The 7386-nt window shown below is 49.6% G+C and overlaps 1 protein-coding gene across 3 annotated transcripts in view; it reads right to left on the bottom strand.

The window, feature by feature from the left end:
• Positions 1–7386, bottom strand: part of C3H3orf52 (chromosome 3 C3orf52 homolog) — a 410314-nt gene that overhangs the window by 133919 nt on the left and 269009 nt on the right. The window lies entirely within an intron of this gene.

Genomic DNA, 7386 nt, shown 5'->3' with positions numbered 1-7386 from the left:
AGTAGAGTAGATCCCGAAATACATCGTTCACAAATTCCTGGAAAACTGCCGGAGTGTTGCAGAGGCCAAATGGCATAACCAAATACTCATAGTGACCGTCGCGAGTTTTGAAGGCGGTCTTCCACTCATCTCCAGCACGAATTCGAACCAGATTGTATGCGCCACGCAGATCCAGTTTGGTAAAAATTTGCGCTCCTCTGAGACGATCGAAGAGTTCCGCAATGAGTGGCAGTGGGTAATTGTTCTTCAACGTGATGTTGTTTAGGCCTCTATAATCAATGCAGGGATGAAGTGAGACATCTTTCTTCTTCACGAAAAAGAAGCCTGCTCCGGCAGGAGAAGAAGACTTGCGAATGAATCCCTTAGCAAGATTTTCTTGAATATATTCTGACATAGCTTGCGTCTCAATAGGAGAGAGAGGGTAGATTCTACCCCTAGGCGGGATAGCCCCAGGCACGAGATCTATGGGACAATCATAGGGTCGGTTTGGAGGTAGACCCTCAGCCTCCTTCTTGTCGAAGACATCTGAGAAAGAACTGTAAACATAGGGTAAAGCAGAGAAGGAAGAAGAAGAAGAAGAAACACCAACAGGACGCACCGGCAGCAGACAACGTTCCCGACAAAGCTCTCCCCAGCGCAAAATATTGCCATTGTGCCAATCTAAAATGGGCTCGTGACTCCATAACCAAGGGAGACCTAGAAGCACAGGATGAGACAGGCCTGCTAAAACATAAAATGCAATTTTCTCCCTATATAGAGCCCCTACTTGAAGTTCCACCTCATGTGTTACTTGCGTAATGGTCTCCTGTAAAGGTTTACCATCCACGGATGCAAGAATTAAAGGGCTCTCTAAGGTTTTGACTGGAACAGAAAATTTCAAAACCTCTTCTAGTCTGATAAAATTTCCTGCTGCGCCCGAGTCCACATAGGCATCCAAAGAAATGCCCTTGCCAGAAATATGCAATAAGACAGACAATGTGAGGGGTTGAGAGGTATCACAAACACCTAGGGAGGCCTCTCTCTTACCTGACCTAGGCGGAGAAGTTTTCTGGACGTTCAGGGCAGGACCGCAACAGATGAGAGGCACTCCCGCAGTAGAAGCATAAACCTTGAGTACGCCTCTCCTTACGTCATTGTTCTGACATTTTGAGACGGTCCACTTGCATCGGCTCTGGTGCGGACGCCAGGGAGGAAGTTCTAGGCTGCGGACTGAGTGGGTTACGGGTGGCAGGGGAAGGCCGAAGAGATCTCCGCTCCCGAGCGCGTTCCTGGAAACGAAGATCAATACGGGTAGCTAAGGAAATTAAATCCTCCAAAACCGTAGGAGTGTCCCGACAAGCTAACTCATCCTTTATGCGCCCGGAGAGACCTCGCCAGAAAGCACCCACTAACGCCTCATTATTCCAGCCTAAATCGGAGGAGAGAGTACAAAAATGGATAGCATATTGGCCCACAGTTAAGGATCCCTGATGGAGAGAAAAAAAAGCCTCAGTCGTAGAGGCCAGACGACCAGGTTCATCAAAAACATGACGAAAAGTCTCCAAAAATTCGGACAACCGGGAGACTAGGGGATCGTCTCGCTCCCAGAGAGGATTAACCCATGCCAAGGCGTCACCCTCCAGATGGGAAATCAGAAAAGCTATCTTGGTCCGATCAGTGGGGTAATGCTGGGGCAGAAGCTCAAAATGAAGACGACATTGATTTAAAAAATCTCGGCATAATTTGGGATCACCATTGTACCGAGGTGGTTTAGCCAAGCGGGGAGGAGGGTGGGGAGCAGAAGCGGAGGTAGAAGCAGCCGTTTGTAAAGAAAGCAGCCGATCGTCTACCGAGGCCATGTAGCTAAGGATATGAGCCTGGGCATCACGTTGCTGAGCCAACTCTTGCTGTAAGCCAGCAAGTTGAGAAGTGCTACCAGGATCAGAGGGCTGGAGCGCAGAAAGAAGAGAATCCATTGCCTTCATGAAGGACATGATACGGGTCTGGTTCTCCTGCAAAAAGACTAGCTCCTTTTGCGAGCAGAAGCTCCAGCGGGGTCCATGGCCTTTGCTTACTGTAAGGATTCAGAGAAGAATCCGACAGTAGACCCTCTGGGTCGTGACTCTAGAGCCCCCGAGGACGAGCGGACCAGATGGAACCACACCCTATACAGGGAGCATTAGGAGCAGGTCCAAGGGGGAATGGAGACACAACAGCTAGAGCCAAAGGGACGACCAAAGAGAGAGAGAGAGACCAGGCATAAGGGAACTGGAGCAGACTAGGGGAGATATATACACCAGGAGACACTGGAGAGAGACACGGGAAACCACGAGGCTGAAAAAGAAACAAAAGGGAAAGAACTGAAGAACCGGACTAAAAACAGGAGAAGATGAAAAACGGAAAACTGGCACAGGACTGGGAATGGGCAGATGAAACGGGAACACTCTGAGGACAGGAACACGGGACCAGCATGGCAGGAACACTGGGCGGACAAAGCTGGAACGCAGAGCAGACACGGCTGGAACAAAGGGCAGACACAGCTGAGACACAGAGTAACAAGCGTAGGGAATAATACAGAGACTAGGGAGCCTAGGGCATAGGAACGCTGAAAAAAGACAGAGAACCTACAAAGCAAAGGCGTCTTACCTGGGAAGACGCTGGGAAGAAATACCCGATGGGCGCCGCCATGTTGGGGCGGGACCATCGGGTCGCGACCTCCCAGAAGGCTCAGCGGCGCAGGAGATGTGACTGCGCATGCGCAAAGGAACCAAACACCGCAACCCAGAGAAGGAAGAAGCAGAGCGGCAAGGGACAGAGTCGTGAGTGCGCCGAGGGATAAGAGAAGGCAGGTAGTTATGTGCGGACGTAACAGCCACAGTGGCCTTTATTATAAACATACAACAATAATAAAATAACGTAGGGAGGAGTCCTTGAAGCTCCAAACTGGTGGTCAACCATAAAAGAGAGTGGACAGAAACATACCATAAATTTAATCCCAGCCGTAACCACCCAGGCTCGGGAGCACCAAAATACCCCGAAGGGTTAACCATGTCCACTTCAAACCTGGGGATCCGGCCCACTGTTGCCCAGATCCCCCCTGGAACCACCAGACCCGAAACCAAAGTTTACACCAACTGAAGGATCCGTACCCCGATGGATCTCCCAGGCCAATTTAGCACCAACTCCAATGACCCCTCCCACCGCCTCGAGCCACCATGACCCAAAACAACCACCCGAAAACGCAACAGTACAAAAACACAAAAAACAGGGTGAGACGGCAGGATCTTCCTGAGGCTTCCAGAGCAGGAACTGGTAAGCCCCACCCCACCCTATCCCTATAAACTCCTGCCTCATGCATAAAAACCCCCTCCCATAATTAACCCCCACCCCTCCTATCTCTCCACTCCCAAACCCCTGTCATGACTGCCTGCACGTATGCCGTCTGTGGGGGGGAGGGGACGGCTCGCTCCGGCCTGCTCTTTCTGCCACTTACATTGTGTTGTGTAATACACTGGGCCTGAGTTGCGGTGCAGTTTCCCCCCCAAAAAAAAGGGTGTTTCAAATTGTCACAAAGTGGATATACGTCAGTTCTGTTAGTTTGTCGTATATCAGCCAGCCACGTTCTGCCACTTACATTGTGTTGTGTTATACAGTGGGCCTGAATTGTGGTGCAGTCTCCCCCCAAAAAAAGGGAGATTTAAATTGTCACAAAGTGGATATACGTCAGTTCTGTTAGTTTGTCGTATATCAGCCAGCCACGTTCTGCCACTTACATTGTGTTGTTTTATACACTGGGCCTGAGTTGCGGTGCAGCCTCCCCCCAAAAAAAGGGTGTTTCAAATTGTCACAAAGTGGATATACATCAGTTCTGTTAGTTTGTCGTATATCAGCCGGCCACGTTCTGCCACTTACATTGTGTTGTGTTATACACTGAGCCTGAGTTGCAGTGCAGTCTCCCCAAAATAAAAAGGAGATATAAATTCTCAACAAGTTTATATACACCTTCTACCTTGTTTTACAGTACCATATAACGGTTGTTATTTTGGTAACATTTTCCCAAAAATGAGGAAGTCTGGTGGAAGAGGCCGTGGGCGGTCATTGCCAGCTGGTACTGATGGTGGTGGTGGAGCATCTGGTGGTATTGGGAAAAGCAAAATAGCACCTAAGGCTGGAGGTGTTGAGCCAGCGTCATCGTCTGGCTACACAAGGCCTCGAAGGCTCCCTTATCTTGGAGTAGGAAAACCGCTTTTAAAGCCAGAGCAGCAGGAAAAAGTTTTGGCTTTCCTTGCTGACTCAGCCTCTAGCTCTTTCACCTCCTCTTTAGAAAGTTCAAAATAAAAAAGCAGCGAGTCGCCAGTGGATGCTCCCGGTCAGGAACAAGATGTTTCCTTGTGTCCTTCACCCAAACCAAAAGTGAAGGATGCGTCAGTCGACACTACAGGTTACTTCATGGAGCTCTTGACACATACCGTGCCTTGGTTAGAAAGGGAAATTGTTAACTGCCCATTACAAGATGAATTGGACATGGAGTGCACTGATGCACAGCCACAGCTAGATTATTATGCTGTTCCATTGACTCAGATCACTACATTGTCCTCGAAGTGTACTGAGCCAAAATCTGACCCTGATGAGACTATGGTGCCCCGTCCCAAAGGCTATAGCACCTTACACGGTGACACAGAGGAAGGTGCACATGACAATGAAGAGGAGGTGATAGATGACCCAGTTGTTGACCCAGATTGGCAGCCATTGGAGGAAGAGGGTGCCGCTGCCAGTAGCTCAGAAGCGGAGGAGGATGATCCGCAGCAGCCATCTACATCGCAACAGCTGTCATCTGGCAGGCCCGTATCAGGCCAAAAACGTTTGTCAAAAACAAAAACAGTTTTAGGACAGCGTGGCCATCCGGTGAAAGTAGCACAGCGTGCAATGCCTGAAAAGGTATTCGATAGTAGGAAGAGTGCAGTGTGGCAATTTTTTAACCAAGATCCGAATGATCAGTCCAAAGTTATCGGTAAGAAATGCTCAAAGACCTTTAGCAGAGGGAAGAATCTTCAAAATTTAAATACAACGTGCATGCGTAGACATTTAACCAGCATGCCCTTGCAAGCCTGGACTAACTACCAAACGTCACGTACTGTTGGTGCACCTGCTCAGAATGAAGGTAGTCAGCAACGCTACATTGCTTCCCTCACTGTAAACCCACCGGTTGGGACACCACCAGCAGAAAAATTGGAGGTATCGTCGCAAGGCCAAATCAGTCAGGGAATCACAAGGTTATTGGTAGGAAACACTGTATGTAGGCCAACATCAAGAATACCATCACCAACCCTCTCTCAATCCGCCATGTCCACCACCACCACCACCGCTAGTTCTACCATATGCAGCTCTCCAGTCCAGCTCACCCTACAAGAGACTCTCGATAGGAAAAGAAAGTACTCATCCTCTCATCCGCGTACACAGGGTTTGAACGCCCACATTGCTAGACTAATCTCGATGACATGATTCCCTACCGGTTGGTTGAAAGCAAAGCTTTCAAAGACCTGATGGCGTACGCAGTACCACGCTATGACCTACCCAGTCGGCACTTCTTTGCGAGAAAAGCCATCCCAGCCCTCCGCCATCATGTCAAAGACCGCATTGTCCATGCACTGAGGCAATCAGTCAGTGGAAAGGTGCACCTCCAACAGATGCATGGACCAGTAGGCATGGCCAGGGACGTTACGTGTCCATCACTGGGTTAATGTGGTGGATGCAGGGTATACTGGGGACATCCATAGTGGGACAGGTCTGCCTAGCCCACGGTCTAGGAAACAATTGGCTGTAGGCATTCGCCACCCCTCCTCCTCTTCCTCCTCCTCCAGAAGCAAAAGCTCGTCCACAGAGCGCAGTCGCACGACCACTCCATCCGCAGCTGCCAGTGTTGCACACGAGGTGTCCCATTATCGAACAGCTAGTGGTAAGCGTCAGCAGGCTGTGTTACAAATTAAGTGTTTGGGCGACAACAGACACACCGCGGAAGTACTGGCTGAGTACTTGCAGCAAGAAACTCAGTCATGGCTGGGCAGTGTATATCTTGAGGCAGGCAAGGTAGTCAGTGATAACGGAAGGAATTTTATGGCTACCATAGCCCTTTCAGAACTGAAACACATACCTTGCCTGGCTCACACCTTGAACCTGGTGGTGCAGTGCTTCCTGAAAAATTATCCAGGGTTACCAGCCCTGCTCCTGAAGGTGCGAAGACTTTGCTCGCACATCCGCCGGTCGACCGTACACTCCAGCCGTATGCTGAACCATCAGCGATCGCTGAATCATCCCCAGCACCACCTAATAATCGACGTTGCAACAAGGTAGAACTCCACACTGCACATGCTTCAGAGGCTGTGCGAACAGAGGCATGCTGTAATTTATTTGTGGGAGGATACACATACACGGGCAGGCACTTGGATGGCAGACATGGAGTTGTCTGGTGTGAAGTGGTCGAAGCTACAAGACCTCTGTCAAGTCCTTCAGTGTTTTGAGGAATGCACACAGCTGGTAAGTGCAGACGATGCCATCATAAGCATGAGCATCCCACTAATGCGTCTGCTGATGCAAAGTTTGACGCACATTAAGGAGCAGGCGTCTGCAGCCGAAGAGGAGGGAAGCCTTTATGACAGTCAGCCATTGTCTGCTCAGGGAAATCTTCTGAACAAGGTGGCGGACGATGAGGAGGAGGAGGAGGATGATGGGGATGAATATTTATGGGAGGAGGATGCTTCTCAGGGGGCAATAGAAACTGGTGGCGTTGCAAGGTCAGGTACAGGGTTTTTGCGGGACACAAGTGATGTTGATTTGCAAGAAAGTGCTCCTCAACCCAGCACAAGCAGTGAATTGACACCTGGAACATTGGCCCACATGGCTGATTATGCCTTGTGTATCCTAAAAGGGACCCCCGCATTATCAAAATGATGACCGATGACGATTACTGGTTGGCCTGCCTCCTGGATCCACGATATAAAGGAAAATTACAAAATATCATGCCACATGAGAACCTTGAGCAAATATTGGCTACCAAACAAGCAACTCTTGTAGACCATTTGGTTCAGGCATTCCCAGCACACAGCGGCGGTGATGGTTCTCACACAAGCCGTAGTGGGCAACATGGCAGAGGTGTTAGAGGTGCACAAATCCGAAGTGGCGTTGGACAGAGGGGTTTTATGACCAGGTTGTAGAGTGATTTCGCAACGACCGCTGACATGACAGGTACTGCTGCATCGATTCAAAGTGACAGGAGACAGCATTTTTCCAGTATGGTTACGAACTACTTTTCCGCCCTTATCGATGTTCTCCCTCACATGTCATTCCCCTTTGATTACTGGGCATCTAAAATAGACACCTGGCCTGAATAGGCAGAATATGCATTACAGG

The sequence above is a fragment of the Ranitomeya variabilis genome, chromosome 3 (genome assembly GCF_051348905.1).
Source record: "Ranitomeya variabilis isolate aRanVar5 chromosome 3, aRanVar5.hap1, whole genome shotgun sequence".
NCBI lineage: Eukaryota > Metazoa > Chordata > Amphibia > Anura > Dendrobatidae > Ranitomeya > Ranitomeya variabilis.
Note: the sequence above shows the minus strand (reverse complement) of the source record. Positions and strands in the feature narration are given on the sequence as shown.